This window comes from Betta splendens, chromosome 17 (genome assembly GCF_900634795.4).
Source record: "Betta splendens chromosome 17, fBetSpl5.4, whole genome shotgun sequence".
Lineage (NCBI taxonomy): Eukaryota > Metazoa > Chordata > Actinopteri > Anabantiformes > Osphronemidae > Betta > Betta splendens.
Genome location: NC_040897.2, coordinates 8,738,615 through 8,755,448, shown reverse-complemented (window position 1 = coordinate 8,755,448; position 16,834 = coordinate 8,738,615). Strand labels below are relative to the sequence as shown.

Here is a 16,834-nt window from a genome sequence, read left to right as displayed (position 1 = left end):
CGTATCGGTCGGCCTGCTCCGGTGGGTAGCTGCAGAGTGTGTGGACCCCAGATAAGATTGATTGACGCACATCTGTTCTGATCAATAAACAGATACGAGAGTGCCACATATCTGCAAAGCACACGGCGTGCGGCAGTGTCCACTGTACGCTGTACTGTACGTCTGAACACGCACACACACATACATTTACACTCCATCCATGTGTCCATGTGGTGAAATGCCTTTCAGATGAAACGTAGAACTTGGATGCCGTTCATTGCTGCAAGGTTTCACGGCTAATTTAGCATTTGCACTGATTACAACTGTGTTTACATTTACAGTTATTATTTATTATATGTTTTGCTACCATTTAATTTGGGGTTCTAATAATATCTATGAAAGATTTTTGTGCATTGCACAAACTAATGGTTTCCAGATATCCAGATGTTGGCCAGCTGTGATTCAGAGTATTTGACTGTATTTTGAGCTATGTATGATCACATCCAACCATCATCTGATGTAAATCATGTTTTTTATACATTAGAGTGATTATACTCATTTAATGTATATCACATATTTGAACAAAGCTTGTTATCACTAGTGCTAGTATGTTTTTAAGGATTCATATCATACTGTTAGTACCAATAGCAACTCAAATGCAGAAGCTGTATTTGACAGTGTACTGAATATCTAATGCTGTAATAGCAGCCTATTTAAGCTGAAGAACATTCTTTTGTTCTGCAGACTTCACGCTTCCTCTTCACATTCCCTCTGTTACAGCGTATACTGTACCTCACAGCAATTGGAGCCTGAAGTAACCCCCGAGAGTTGGTGGAATGCTTGTTGTGGCTTGTGTTAGCGCAGAGCAGTGGCGCTGCTGTAAACCCCCCCGAACACAAACACTCCCCCGGTAGGCACTGCACCACAAAGCCTTTCTGAACAGAGGAGGAGACATATATTTCCACTAATTCCCACAATCCCCGAGACTTCCTTCTCTAAGCCCCCCCACAGCAAGAATGTTTCCCGCTGTGATACGTTTGACACACCAGGCATTATGGGAGGTATGGGAAAGTGGCGAACGGACGGAGGGGGGAGGTATGAGTAGAGTAGTACAGTATGAACCACTAAAATGAGTTTGACCTCAAGCCTCAGCACAAATATCGTACATAGACATTCACGTATAAAGGAATGAAGGCACCGATGACAGGTGGGAAACCGATGATGTTGCCATTTCTGTCTCTCATCACTACAGTAGCTTATTCTCGGGGGGCTTGTATGGAATCTGTTCCCCTCTCATCTCCACTGAGAGGCCCCTCCAATAAGAGCAATCTCAGCTTTTTATTTTCCCTCGCATTCCCCTTCCATTGGCTTGTAATCCATTATTTAAACAGGGAAATCTAACCTTAAAGTGCTTGTGGAAGCCGAGCACAATGGGAAAGCAATCAATTGGGGTTTGGTGCAATAACATGGCCTCAGCATTGAGTCTGAAGTAATTGCCCATTAGAGATGAAGGAACAGGAACAGGAAAGATTATGAGAGCATTCAGTTTGAAGCTGAAGTGAGTCCCCTCATAGAGAAGGACATGAGACAGAAAGGTATCGCGTAGAAGGGAAAGGCTTGAAAGTGCAGTTTAAACTGTGGTTTTCATTGCAGGAGCATAAATGTTCTTCTTTGAAATGAACTTTTTGACATTGACTTATGAGAGAGAAGTCCGTGAGCTGAATGTGAATCTTCCTGTTCTCCACCTGAGAAACCAAAAGCCTGGTAGGAGTGTGTTCGTCTATGCGCCGTCAACGACAAACCGCTTGATTTCAGATTCATTTATTATCTCAGTCAGTGTGTGTGTGTGTGTGTGTGTGTGTGTGTGTGTGTGTGTGTGTGTGTGTGTGTGTGTGTGTGTGTGTGTGTGTGTGTGTGTGCGCACCTGTGCCTCTCTAATGTATACGTTTTAATTAGTGACAGGTAGCATGGCGTGCGTGTGCGACCCGCTGGCAGTTGGGCACAGAGACCATGTAGAGCTGTTGTGCGCTGTAACGATGATGCCAGCGTGTTATCCTCATTACCAGCTCCCCGGCTCCCACGCAAGCCATTTGGGTATCCCCCATCTCTCTCTCTCTCTCTCTCTCTCTCTCTCTCTCTCTCTCCCTCTTGGCTATGTAAGCAATCTGCTAAATATTTTATCACCTCCCTGTTAAATCGAGCGGGGACACTCTAAATAGCACCCCACTACCTTCACTTACAGAAGGCCTCTCGTGTGTGTGTGTGTGTGTGTGTGTGTGTGTGTGTGTGTGTGTGTGTGTGTGTGTGTGTGTGTGTGTGTGTGTGTGTGTGTGTATAAGTAGCTAACAGAGACTGATTCGATGGTTTTACTGAACCCTCTCATGGTCACTGTCACGGCCTCCTGCTGAGTGACTGATACAATCACCTTGATTCGGCTTCCCCGCATCCATCTCCGCGTTTATCTTAAACCGACGTGAATGCGCTCGTTGATCATTTTAATGCCCCTTTTATTCTCCCACGGCGTACTTAAGTAATTAAACACCCCACCCCCCCACCGCAAAGCTAATTTCTCAGTTTAAACTCTTACGAGTGACTGATGCTGCGCGCACAGTAAACACGCCTCCATGTGTTATGAAGAGAAATTCAGAACCATCTTCATTCGCCTATTAACGCCTTTTCCTATTGGGAGACGCGTCGTTGAGGTGATGAATGCCCTCGTGCAGTCTTTAACGCTGGCAGACTTACTTCATGAGGCTCCCCGCTATATATTTTGTCTTCTTTTGTGAGTGGTTAACCGCGTTCAAAGCTCATGTCGGCCTTTCTTTTACCTCCGTGGGTCTGTGTGTGTGTGTTGAGACTGGGCAGCGGAGCATCAAGTCGTCCTCTGCTATTAAAAATGCGACCTGGGTACAAAAATGAATAGCTACGTATATCTATTTCAGTATATATATCATCTAGTTTCCACTTTATCATAACCCTTGACTCATCCATTCAAAGCCCAACACACGCTCCATAATTATTTATTTATTTACAGTATTTATGTCTTTCCTCAGCGCAGCGGTGCCAGAGGCCCGCGCAGCCTCATGAATCTCCCCCATGTTCCCCCTCTCCGTTAGGATGGAGCGGGCTTTTGACGTGGCAGCACATTAATATTACAAATATTCAAATAACTTTATTTAACATTCTGCGGGCTGACAGTGGCAGCGGGAGATTCACGGCCCATTGAGCAAGTGCGCTTCCCTGGGCTAAGTGCCGATTCATCATGGCTGCCTTACTTCTGTCTAATGGCTGCCACGAGCGCACACGCGCGCACACATGCGCTCGGAAACAGCCTTCGTTCTTCCGTGTGTGCGTTTTTAAAATGTTAAATGTAGTGTTCAGGGCACATTTATCAGATTATTAACCCCGGCCCTAAACCTTATAAACCTCGACGTATACCCTACAGAGCACGTCGTCATGCACTTGCTTTATTTCTTTTATATTCAATTAGAGCATCTGAATCGAATAACTGCATATCTATTAATGCAAAGTCGCAAAGTTTGGTCTTGTTTTATTAAGTTTAACTTGTGTATTTTTTAGCTTTTCCTTCAATCAGCTTTTGTCTTGTCTGAGTGTAAATCCAATTCCGGCTCATTTGGCCTTGTTGTGTACTTCCGTTCCACCAGGTTTACTTCTTTCACCACACACACACACACACACACACACACACACACACACACACACACACACACACACACACACACACACACACACACACACACACACACACACACACACACACACACACACACCATCTCCAAAGTCACCTTGAAGCCCAATTAAGGGAGCGTCTGACTCTTCCTGCTCCTATTAGTCCTCTCGCAGCGAGGACCAGTGTGATGGAGACACAGCGTGAGTAGTGGGGTGAAGAGACGGAGAAAAGCTGCAAGAAAGAGCACGGACTGAAAGACTGCTTGTTTCCAGGGCTCTCAATGGGCTGAATAGTGGGATGGCAGAGAGCAGTGGTGAAAGAGTGTGACCCAGACAAAGGCTCTTTGAATCTAAAGGCCAAACAGAGTGTTTGTAGTGACCCCAAACACAGATGCGCTGCTCTCACTGCAATGACAGTCGGCCCCTAATGACGAGAGGGGAATCCAGACATTTTGTCCGCACATAATGGAAATACCCAGCGCACACAAAGCTGTTCTCATCCCCACGCACTCCCGGGCCCATTTTTCACTCTCGCTCTGCCTCCTCTCCCTGACGCTGTTCTTTCGTCCGCTTCCCGAACCCCCGCTCGCTCGCAGGTCACGTATTTGCTCACGGAGCCTATTTTCTTAAGGCTTTCATTGTCATCTCCCGCCAGGTCCTTGGCTTTTTCCGCGGCACCGGAGCCGTTTCGAGAAAGGTGCCACTTTGGCCATTCTTCCCCTTTCAGTCCCCCTTCTCTGCCTCGGTCTCGGCCGGGTTTTCCGTCCTCTCTCCTGATTGACACTGGGTGTTTGGGGCCAGCGAGAGACACAGGGAGACAAAGGACCCCTAGCATTCAGCAGATGGCTGGGGCTCCACTTAATTTGCCTATGTGCCTCACTGGCAAAACACAAAAGCCCGGCACTACGGGGTCCTCCACTTTACTCTCTCACCCCATCAGTCAAATCCCTCAACTCACGCTCCTAAATTATTCTTGTGCTTTCAAGAATACAAGAAAAAATAAAACATAATCTGTATTGTTGTGGAAAGGTTTCTGCTGTTTTACCCAAAAAGTAAATGTCAAAGGAAATGTGAATATAGTCAACAAGTGTCTTGACCCTCCTGCTCTTTTTCTGCCTCTCATCCATTCTTTCGTCTCTCCTTGTGCCCATGTGGAGTGGGCTGCAGCAGGCGCTAATGGCATGGTGACCCTCTGCACGGAGGAAGAGGAAAGCGCTGCCTCCTCTCCATCACCTCCTCATTTGTTTCCTGTGTTGTGTATTTTCTCCGTGTCCATCAACGCTCACCGCTCCCATTAAAAAAGCAGACGGGCCAGTTTGGTTTGACAGCAGACGGACACGTTTCCCTACATGGAAATCGTCTAATCTCTCCCTGGAAGTTATCGGCAGCCGAGTGGTAGATGTAGATTAGTCAAGGTTGTGTTGTTGAGTTTGTGGACTGATGATCTAATTAGAATTGAAGTGCGATGGCAGAGGGGCCGATACAGAACGAGGCGGCGCAGAAACCAGGGAGGTTGCGCTGGTTTCAGGCTGCAGCTGTTGTTGTAGTAGATTAAAGCCTGTTTGTAACGGTGGGACAGCACGTTTGTCTTCGTCACACGGACCTGCAGCGTGTGAGCGCAGTTCGCACACCAGCCCCAGCTCAACGCAGCATGTCCAACGTCGCAATGATCCCCGCCCACTCCGGCAAACGGCAGTGCGGCGCTCCCTAAGTGTCCCTGATTAAACACACGTAAAGAATTATGCCTGTGTAATCTATGTTATGACACCATGAATTATCCCAAACCGACCGGGCTCCCTGGGACTGGGCCGGCCGTATCCAACGCAACCTCAAGCGCTCCACAATATGCAATTACCCAGCAATTAGACAACTCCCATAATCCGCGTTGCACTATGTCATTGTGCGCGTGTAATTGCATGTTTTCAATGACAGCAAGCACAGCCTGTACTTTGCAGGGTCAGGATGTGCGGTTCTGTAGGAACCAGAGCAAACATCTCTTTTCAGACGGACAGACAGGAGGAGCCTCGTCCCTGTGGCAAATTATTTATCTTGGCTTTGTTGTCGCCTCTCGTGCCGGAGACCTCCCGCTACGGTGGACTTTTTTCCAAAAACGCCCACTAAGGACACGACGTGCGAATATTGAATCGAATTAACGCGACCGACTTCCTCTCGGCGCTGCCTCTCGCGCGTTTGTGTGCGGCTGAGATGAAGCGGCGCCACTTTAAGTGCGCGCGTTTTAATCGAGTCCAATCAAGCCCTCGAACCTTTCTCTTTGTTCCTTTTGTAACGAGAACCCGTCGCGTATCCGTCGCTGCTTTCACCGCTCGCCTGCTCAATGGGAACCGTGTCAACAGGTTGAGTGCTGCCCACGTGCAGCAGCCGTCTTGTTCGGAGGCTGGGCTGCTTCCATTCATTGCGCATAATAGTTTACAAGAACCCGAGTAAGACCTAATACGAGGAAAATACTTTTTATTGGATACACTGTATCTCAATCTGCCACATGAGCGAACTGAGCTCAGTTAAACCAGTTGGTGAATAACTGGTTTGGTTTGGTTGAACGGGATCTTTGTTGGCTTGGATGAGAATGACAAATGTGAATACAGGATATTAACCGCTTCCAGTTGAAACTAAAGCCCTAATAATGCCACAGCAACAAAAGACCAACTCTGACAACACCCTCCGAGAGGAAGTTTTCAGTCGACTCCCAACTACAAGGCAGGAAGGACAAGAAGTGACCTCATTGTGTGGAAGTAATTAGTTGATGTGCTGGGAGATACCTTTAGAACTTAGCCCATAACACGGGTTTATGATGTCTTTGTGCGGTGCTTACGAACACAATGAGTCGTCTCTGAAAGAGCGCAGATATCATCTCGGTGCAAGGCCAGAACCGCTGCGGTGCTAAACCGGTCCGCGCGGTGCTACAGCCTGCGTCTCCGGGAGAGAATGATATCTGATTAGTCCAGGTCCGAATTGAGGCACAAGCTGACAAACAAATGGATTTGCTGTGTCTAGAATGTTCTCTGGGGGAGCTGGATGGGCCCAGATACAGAGACGCTGCCTTTGTGTCGCAGCCAGCGCCGAGCATAATAAGACCCTTTGGGGAATGAACCAAACACAGAGTGATAGGAACACAAAGGCGCACATGCTCATGCACTCAGTCAATTTCACAATCTCTGTGCTGTTCTCTCACTCTTCTTTTTGTTCTTTCTCCCCATCTTCATCTCCTCCGGCCCCTTATATCACTGGCTACCTGCGTTTGGCCTATGCTTTGGTGTGACACATACAGTACAGTAGTGATCGATTGACTTCCTTGACTAAGTTTATTGTGACTTCCACACACACACACACACACACACACACGCGCTTCACACCCATCCTGGGATGAACGGACCAAATCCTCTCCCCTCCCTCCCTTGTTTCCCCTCTCCATCACATCTTTTCCGCCTCTTTAAGTCCCTCTCAACCACTGTCCTCCTCCTCTCGTGCGCCGCTAAAGGGAGTGCCACAATAGAGGTATTAACCGAATGTATATTGGCCTGAGTCGCGCAGTCAATGTGAGGCTTTTACACTCCTAATGCCGTGTGAATGGGCCGGCTGCTCCCTGGGAAATGCCTCCCCGAGCCCTCGGACTGAGGGGCCTTTTCACTGGCTCTCGTGACCCGGGGGTTTGAGCGGGGTCATCTCCGCTCTTCATTTTCATAAGCGCTTAATCTGGATTGGGAGCGACGCCATTGTGGAAATGATTTGAGAGGGGCACTTCGGCCAGACGGAAAAGCTTGTCTTTGACTGCAGCAGGGGGCCTCTTTAGACACCCCCCCCCCTTTTCCCATTTTACTACAGAGCCTCAACATGAGTGAAAAAAAGAGGCTGTTGGGAGGATGTCCTGCCTCCAGTGGATTATGAACAGGCCACGTAGCAAAAGTATCGCATCACAATATAATATAACTTTTTTTTTCAGGCAGCACCAGGATTCAGTATTTTGTTGCATGTTACGGATGAGGGTCAAACTGGACTGAACTGTATTTTACTATTGTTAAAACGAGGGTCAAACTAGACTTCACAATATTCTAAAACACGCTCCTTGAGCAGGGAGACAAACTACAATGGCCTACAAACTGAACTGGAGGGAGGACCCAAATGCACGACCCACAGACAGGACTGACAATAAGTGATTTAATAAATAAATAGAACATACAGACTGAGAACAATACAAACTAAGGACGCTGCGACTGCAGGATAAGCCAGAAACAAAAAATGCAAACTAACACATATAACTCACAGGTAAAACAAAAGATCACTGCAGAGCAAGAAACTAAGTAGCCAGACTAAAACACAAAACATGCAAACAACAGTATCCCACACAAACAGTGAACAAACACAAACCTGGACAGAGCACAAGAGCACGACAACGAGTAACAAGTAACGAGTAACAAGTAATGCACCAACAAAGACTGTGCACCAACTGAGACCTTAAATACCAGACAAGACAGGTGAACCCAATCAAACTAATACAGGAAACACAAGACAGGAAACAAGGACACAAAACCAAAAAGGGTGAAACCAGGCTGCCTCTGGTGGCGTGGAAGCCGAGTCACAACATTGCAGGAGCTGAGATAAACATGATACAGTACTAACAATACTGCTGAAAGACATTTTAATAATCGCAACCTAAGATCAACTCCCATATTTATAAAGACAATGAAGATCACTGAATAATAAATGAAGACATCGGTGACAAATAATTTCAGTTTGATCCAACGCACACCGATTTGTACTGATGCACGGGGCTGATTCCTCCTGGTTCCGCTGCATGAGACACTGGAGCCATGTAACAAACTCGGATTGAGGCTTTGAAGTGTAATGCGGTCGCCCCGGGCTGCTTAGCCGCGGGGTCAAATGCGATTACACCCTTGATCTGAGTTAGTGCCTTCTGATCTCTAGGATTGCAGTGTAGAGGTGTGCGGGGGTTGGTGGTGGTGTTGGGGGGGGTCTCCATAGCAGACATGCCTGATACGTCGATGTCTCAGCTAATATGGTTCGTGTGAAGCACCCGCATATCAGGTCCCTCTTTTTCTAAATGGGTTGTTAGCTAATTAGCCGAGGCCCTATTTCGGATCATTGTTGCCGTTGTCTCTCAGGCCCCTCTCTCTCTCTCTCTCTCTCTCTGTGTCTCGATCGCCCCCTCCCTCTCCCTCTCCCTCTCTCTCTGCTCACTGCCCTGGAACACCTTAATCCAGTGTGAAAGCAATTGGCTCTCTCAGATCTAATCAATAGAGGGCCAGGGCAGCGAGCCAGGGGGAACATCTCTGGCCCCTGCTCAGCTACAATCAATTTAGAGCCATCGATTTAGTGATTGAAATACAAAGAGCGGACGCGCTGGACCGTACAGGTGCTTTAGTGATTGGGTGTGCCAACATGTTATATATCTCCCCACGTGAGCATTTCTCTGTATTTATGTATGTTGGTGTGTATGTGGTCTGGGTGGTGGTGGGGAGGATTATGGGAGCTTGTGTGGGTGCATAGTATGATTTATTTTGGAGCCATCGGTAGTAAAGTGGGAATGGCATTTAATCTAGCACCTCTGAGACAGAGCCAGGAAAAAAAAATCACTCCTAATCCAATATGTCCTGCTCAGGGAAGGCGCTTTTAAATGCTGCTGTGTTAAGTTTCCAAGCAACCGAGGCTTTGTGACAGTGTTAAAGCAGGACCTCGTCTGCTTTGTAGATTTTGATGATGATGATGATGTGCTAGTAAAAAGTGCTCATCTCCAGACTTGAGTTTGGAAATTGCGTTTTTTCACTATGGCACATTTGGTTTGGATGTTTACGGTGTGTTTCACAGGGAAGAACTTGGGAGATGAAGTTTTTCGCGCCTCAGCCCTGAGCCGTCGCTGCAGCTTCACGCTCTCCCTCACTGTGCTTTGTCAGACCTCGCCCTCGTCTTAATGGCTTTCTACCATTTTTACAGTTTATCCAGTTTTCTCAGTTGGTCTCTCTGTGCTTTCCTCCCAAAATCAACCCTGGACAAGCGCTGATGTGTTTCCCAATGTCCGCGCTGTCACAAGGTCTAATGAGATTGTCAGTAACAAGTTAAGTCTGCCACACACACAAACAGAGCCTCAGTGAAACGCTCCAGCTGACCTCGGCACCTTTAAAAGCTCAACAAACCCTCTCTCGCCTGAATTTGCGTTTACCTTTGTCCCGGTGAAACGATGCTTTTAGAACCTAATTAACAAATCAACGCGTGACATTCATACATCAACTCTTAGTGCAGAAAGGGATGTTTTAAATATCACATTAATATTCAAAACACAGACTGAGAACGAAAGCCCTTCTTGGAAGGAATATGCAAATTAGCAACATAATTCAAAGACAAGTCAAAGACAAAGTCAGAAATTTGGAAGATGTTAAAAAACTGCTTTGTTCACGTGTGTGTTGCGTTTGTGAAAATAAAATAATGTCACAGTGTCGATGCCGTATGCAGTCGTTGCCCTCAGCCATGAAGAAGGTTATGGCGTTCAGAGACGTCCGCCCTCCTACGCTGCTGCCCACTGCTCTGTTGTTGTTTTCCCCCTCTTCCTCCTCCTCTTTCAACATCGCCGTCATCTGTCAACACCGATCCATCACTGTCCATCACGCGCCCCTCTGAAACGAGCCACTTCTGGTCTCCATCGCTCCCGCCGCGCGTGAGGGTGTGCGTGCAGACGCGGCGCGGCCGGTGAAGGTCGGGTGAAAGCGCGCGGGTGGAGGTCCTCCTCCCAGACCTCTGGACCGCAGGTGGGCCGAGCCGAGCGGCGCCGGCGCCGGCGTCCGCGGAGCACGTTTCCATGCACGTCGTTCATCTAGTGAGTGGTTTCGGGGCCTGAAGTCAACAGGATTGTTGTTCCCGCGCGTATAAAAGCACAGCCGTGAATGGAGCTGTCTCCTCTGGGCAGGACAGATGCGTAGTCGCTCTAGACAGCATTTATTATCCAGCTTTTTTTTTTTTATTATTCCCTCTTGCTTATTGTCAGCCGTGGAAATAATAGTTTGGCCGGCACTTAGTAGGCAATGAGAAATGGCTGCTTTGCACCACACGCATATTGCAGAACTGTGCCACCGACCATTTGAGTGACAAGATGCACTCCTGAGTGCTTTCTCACTTTGTTTTGCTCTCGCACCCCCCTTTCTCCTCTGTCCACCCCCCCCCCATTCTCACACGCGCACTGTTTCCGTGCTCCGGTCGCTTTTCTCCCTCTCCCACGCTTCACACATAATTTGTGCTTTCTCGTTTGATGCCGAGCATTTTGCCATTACCTCCCATTAGGAGTAATGGCGGCAGGGGTGACGGGCTGCGGACAAGCTGGTACAGCTGGAGGAGCGTCGCGTGCATCAACTGCTTCTTTTTAATGTGTGATGTCATCGCCGTCCCGGAGTGCAGTGACCTCACGCGCCCCTTCCCCTCTTCTGTTCAACTTCACCCGTCACTCTCTCGTCCCGAGGGCGTCCTCTGAGCTCCCGGCGGGATATTCGCAAGTCATCCTTAACGCTTTCCTCCCTTGTCATCCACTTCCAGCCCCCCCACTGTGTCTGACAGCCCGCTCGCCTCGCGTGGAGGTGTCGGGGGGGGGGGGGGGGGGGGTCTCGCTGCGCAGGTTATATGTGGCATACATGTCACCGCGCTCCTCCCGTCCCGTCCGTGCGCTAGCCAAGATCAGTGGCGTGAGGAGCTGCCTGCCTCTGCGTGTTCAGCTGCGCGGCTCCGTCATGGGAGCTTGTCTTTGCCAGAATATGTTGGTGTAAACATTGTGTTATGTACGCTCAATTAGGAATCAAATTAGGGGGTGGTAAACAGTGAAGGGACCTTTGTTTCCACTTGTTTTATCATTCTCCTCTGCTGTGTTTAAATATGCACACACACACACACACACACACACACACACACACACACACACACACACACACACACACACACACACACACACTCAACCCTCAGCCAAGGGGCTGGATATTTTAGGACACCTGGGTATTTGAAGCTAACATTAAGCCTTTGCTAAAAGAACTTCTGAAAATGTTTCGCCGTTAAATTACCTGGAGGACGAGTAAGTGTTTTATGATCTAGTACATTTGGATATAGGTGTGGTAATGATATATTAGGATAATGCAGTAGGTCATTCTGGCAAAGTAAATGTCCTCATACAGATTATGGCATGTGATCCGTTGTCCAGCTGATGTTGGGGCCTTCTGAGAGTCTCTCTGCACCATAAGTACACAGACTCCATGGCAGCTTTGTTGACTCACAGTGTCTGTTTGGGGATATTTCGCTGACAGATTTGTTGGTGTCAGCAGGTAGTTGGTTTCCTCGCTGTGCAGCAATCACCGCCTTGTTTGGAGTTTGATGCTAGATTGCAAAATACAGCGTCCTAGTGCACGTGTGAATTTAAGTCCATATAGCTTCAATGGTCGCTAGTTGTGGATGATCAAACTGAAGATCGAAGAAATGAACTGATTCAGATCCACAGTATTTGATTGGATTCCAAATTACACAACACGACTCTTAGTTCTTACTGTAGCGCTCACACCATTTGCTGCACATTTATTGTCATTTATTCTAATTACCAACAGATTATCTAAAGCAAATGTGCTGTGACATTGTTGCAACACAATCGAAAGGATGCATCGATACATATTTAGACTCAGGAGCATTGGTTCACGTCCACTCTCTTTTACTGTTAATAAGAAATACTGTGTTTCTTCTTTCTCCCTCGTTCTTGATACTTCCCCAGCATTTCGATAAGCTGTTAATACAGTTACTCATTAGGTGGAACTCTCCTCCGACTTGTTAGAATGGGAGCAAAAAGTAAAGGTTTCAAGGTTTAAAATGCAAAAGACATTTGTTGCGCAGAGCGACAGCAAACGGGCAAAAAGAGCGAGAGTGGGCATCTTTGGCTAACTGCTATAGATTAATTGATCTGGCCATGAAGTTAATGAGCTAGATCCTTTTTAACAGAGACAAGTGCTGAGACAGAGCAAGCTAATGGTCTCCCAACCTGGAGCACTAAGGAAGGGAAGGCTACTCGACAGGGATTATATGGCACATAGATTGTGGAGGGAACTGACAGGCTCTGTGATTATCTCATGCTTATCATCGATCTTTGCACACGGACAACAGAACAGCCAGTTTCAGGTAATAAAATCTATTAGTCGGCCCGCGGCCCCGATCGGGCGCCTCCGTCTTTATCTTCAGCGCCCCTGTCTGTTGTCTCTGTTGCAGGGGGTGCTGACCCCGCTTCGGGCCGCTGTGAGGTTCTGATTACAGTGTAGACGCGTGTTGCCGCCTGCTGTGCGGCGATATATGCTTCCAGCGCGGGTTTTGTCCGCCGCCTAGCCGGCCAGGGTTGAATTGGCACGGTGGAGTTTCCTGGAATACCAATGCCTCCTCGCCTCCTCTATCAGGCCCCCCCACCCACCCCACCCGCTCCTCCCTGATGACTCCGCTGTCGGAGAGATACTGTACGCCCGGTGCCTTGGCCTGTCACTGCATCTTCCCGGGACTAAGATTGACCCGAGCAACTGGTCGCCGCGCGCCCGGGTCGCCACGGCGACCGTGCGTCTGCGTGGCCCCCTCGGTGTGCATCACGGTCATGTCGTGCGCTTTCAGGAAGCCAGATTTCCCAGTCGGCTGGTCTGTCATTGGCCGGCTGTTCAGAAGGAAAGTGTAGGCCAAAAAAGTACTGGCTGTGAGGTTACCATGGTAACAGCCGCCCAGGGGCGTGGGCTGTCTGCTAAATTGTTCGCTGCTTTGATAAGGCGCTCTCACACACACACACACACGCGCACACACACACACACCTTGGTGTTTAACAGAATGTGTTTTCCTGTACTCGCTGTCTGACGGACACCTGCTCTGTTACTGGTCAGACTGTCGGACTGTACATGTTACTCAACCAGACACTGTCTCATCTTGTGCGTGTTGGACTGCTGCACTGCCCTCTGTTGAATCTGCACAGTCACCTGCACGTTATTCACCTCATAACGTGCTGTAGTCTAAAAGGGATTAAAGTGATCAGCATCACTGAGTATCAAACATGACTCATATCTAGTTTTCTGTTTTTCTCTTCCAAACACGCTCCTTGTTGCTTTCGTCCTCTGATACGAGACTAGAGACTGTGTGGAGTTTCCGAGCAGCCTAATTGGAGGAGATCTCAGTTTTCCTCAGTGGGATTTAAGCATTGTTCACTCTGGTTTCTACGGTGCTGGACAACGTATTACTACAGTGCCTACTGTGTAGCTGGGAGGACAGGGATGTCAAGATGAGCAGTGTTTGGTGAAGAGGACTAGGGCCGCAATAAAGGTTGTGCAGAGGTGTATGCGTGGGCCTCTGCGTGTGTGTGTGTGTGTGTGTGTGTGTGTGTGTGTGTGTGTGTGTGTGTGTGTGTGTGTGTGTGTGTGTGTCTTAGCTGGGAAGAGATGGCCTGGCAGGGCTGGAATGGACAGATGATTAATGATCAGGGGGAGTGTTTGGTGGGAGGAACCCTTCAGCACTGCAGCTCCTAACAAAAGCAGAGAGAGGCCTGCGCCAAGTGCTGCACCCTTTCAACTATCCCTGTGTTCCCAAGGAAAGGCTTTCACATTCTCTCGCTCTCCCTGTGAGATTAGAAGGTGATGACAGGGACTAGTGGAGACTCACACTGACCAGACTCGCCAAGTGATGTCATCACTGTGAACCCTCAATGCCTTTAGTAAAGAAAAAAAAACACTGGGAACTGGAATATTCCGGTCCCCGTTGACCCGCGTGAGCCCTTTGTGAAAAATATGCAAAACTGCTCTTGAATCAGATCCTGTGAATGAATAAATCATATAGCTAAAAGGCAGTTCGCCCTGACTTTTAATATCCTGCAGGCATTTTCTGATGATTGTGACAAGCCATTGTTTCAAGCCATGCCTCTGTCTCAAATAATTGTATTGTGTTTTTCAGTGACCTTGTGGAAAAATGGAACACCTGGGTTGGAAAAGCAGCTCATTATGTGGATTGCGGCTGCAAAATGAACAATGACAGAAGAGCACGTCTGAATATCAATAGGCTGCAGCGACTGATTGCCTTTTTGTTTTAAGATGTTGGCTGTCTAGCCTCGTTCTGCGTCCCCTCTGTCAAGCACGGCGTGCGTGTTTCCACTCCGCTGGCGTTCTCCGATTCGCCACGTCAACAGACAGAAACAGGCGTGCGCTGGGTGTGAGCCTGTAGCGACGGCTGGATAGAGCCGTCCTCCTGAGCGGCTGCGGAACAAAAACACCCAAACAGGGGTCGACCGGGGTCCTGACCTGATCATGGGCCTGTCATCGGGATGCGTTTGTGGATGAGTGCGTGCATGCATGATTCCATCCCATGTGATGGATGAGGCCTGGGGTCAAGGGTGCACGGGTGACCGAGAATCGTGTGTAAGGGTCACCGGCACTACTTCTCCGGATCGTGCGCACGTCCTGCGCGGGCAGCTTGACGGCTGAAGGTGGAAGAAACCTGAATGTGCTAAACCTGCGCTGGCAGTGGCGGTCGGTGATGAAGTGGCGGAGAAATATGTGATGAATATCCTGTTACAGAAAGGAACCCGTGTCTTTAAATGTCAGATTTATCGCGCAAGCTCCGGTACTTTTCCCGAATCACCTGCTGCATGTGTTTGACTACGTTTCCCACAATTTGCTGCCAAGCCACTTACGGCGGTTTAAAACCTCATCCATACTTCTGAGTGCCGCCAAAAGGAGAGTCAGGGGAGTCTTAGTGTAGCGTAAAAAAAGCCATTTCCCCAGCTATCCCAGTCATAACCGCGCATTTCAATTTTATCTCACGCACACCTGGCGACGCCGACGCGACGAGCTCGTATAATTCCTGCTTTGCCGCCTCCAAACCGCTGGATTTTGAAGGGGCGCGTGCATTTTGCCTCCGCGCGCCATGTGTTGCCCGCGGCATCACCAAGCTCGCCGCTCGGTCTGACCTCGGAGCGCTAACTCCCAGCTTTGCACATAAGCCGCCTGTGAAGCCCGCGCGCTGGCTCCGGGCGCTAATCTCCCCGTGTAGCGCTCATCCTGACCAGTCGCTACAGTACATCACTGCTACTAGGTTGAGTTGCTCATTTATTAGCTTGACGCATAGCTAGCATCAATATTAGCCGAGACCGTCCCATCATCACCGCGGCGACTCCGGGCCATGAGTGGCTCAGGGTCGTGATAGGGATGGAGGGGGAAGACGCTCGGTCAACAACAGGAGAAGAAGGTGGGAGTGCAGATCGAGCAATTTATTAGGAAGAGGGAAAAAAAAACGGGAGGCCAGAAAAGTGAGAAGGAGACGGAGGAGAGAACAATGCTCAGAGAATCCTACAGAGACCACTTGAAAGGGAGGAGAGTCTCACTCCTGCATGCAGCCGGTTCAGCTGTGGGTTGTTCTCCCTCCGGGGAGACTAATTGCTTGTTGATCTAATGGTCTATCCCCTCCTGTCGCTGAAAACCAACACGTTCGATGAGTGATGAGTCCGTGCCTTTTTTTTTTTTTTTTTTTCCTCCACAGGAAAGAAACTCGTGGCCCCATCCAATCTAAATATTCACAAATCAAGAGAACGCTTTTGGGCGCTCTTCCAACTTTGGCGGAGCGTGACGCCGCCGCTCGCTGCCGCTCGCCCTCAGAACCAGACCTCCGAGGCTCCGCCGACTCTCTCACCGCCTCTCCCTTCGCCCGTATCCATTGCCTGCTCTCGTGCTCTGCGAGGCAGATCAGCGGGCAGTTAATTAATAAATTTAATGCTAGGCTTCACGCGCGTATCACGTGTCAACTGGAGGAGCCCGAGCTCCGAGGCAGGAGTTGTAATCGAGATGGATGCGCGCTGTTGTCGCACTGCTTCCCATCCTTGTGTTTCCTGTATTTACAGAGCATCTGCGAGTCAAGCGGCGTAAAATGTGGACGCGCCGGATCAATTATCGGGGTCAGGGGTAGTTTCATCGGCTGATGTGTTGTGGAGTTGACACAGCGCCGATGCCACTGTGGGAGTGCCTGTCTTTACTTGAGCTCGCGTGTGCGTATATGCATTTGCCCCGAGGCCGGTTTCGCAGCAGGGCGAGCTCAGGCGGCTGATTCAGCACACGCAGAACCCCCCCCCCACTCCGCTTTTCGCCTCGCTTTCACCCATTTATGAGTGTCC

General features: G+C 49.0%; 1 protein-coding gene across 2 annotated transcripts in view; it reads left to right on the top strand.

The window, feature by feature from the left end:
- LOC114844001 (ephrin type-B receptor 1-B) overlaps positions 1-16,834 on the top strand; it is a 111,578-nt gene that overhangs the window by 50,088 nt on the left and 44,656 nt on the right. The gene's annotated exons all lie outside the window — the stretch shown is intronic.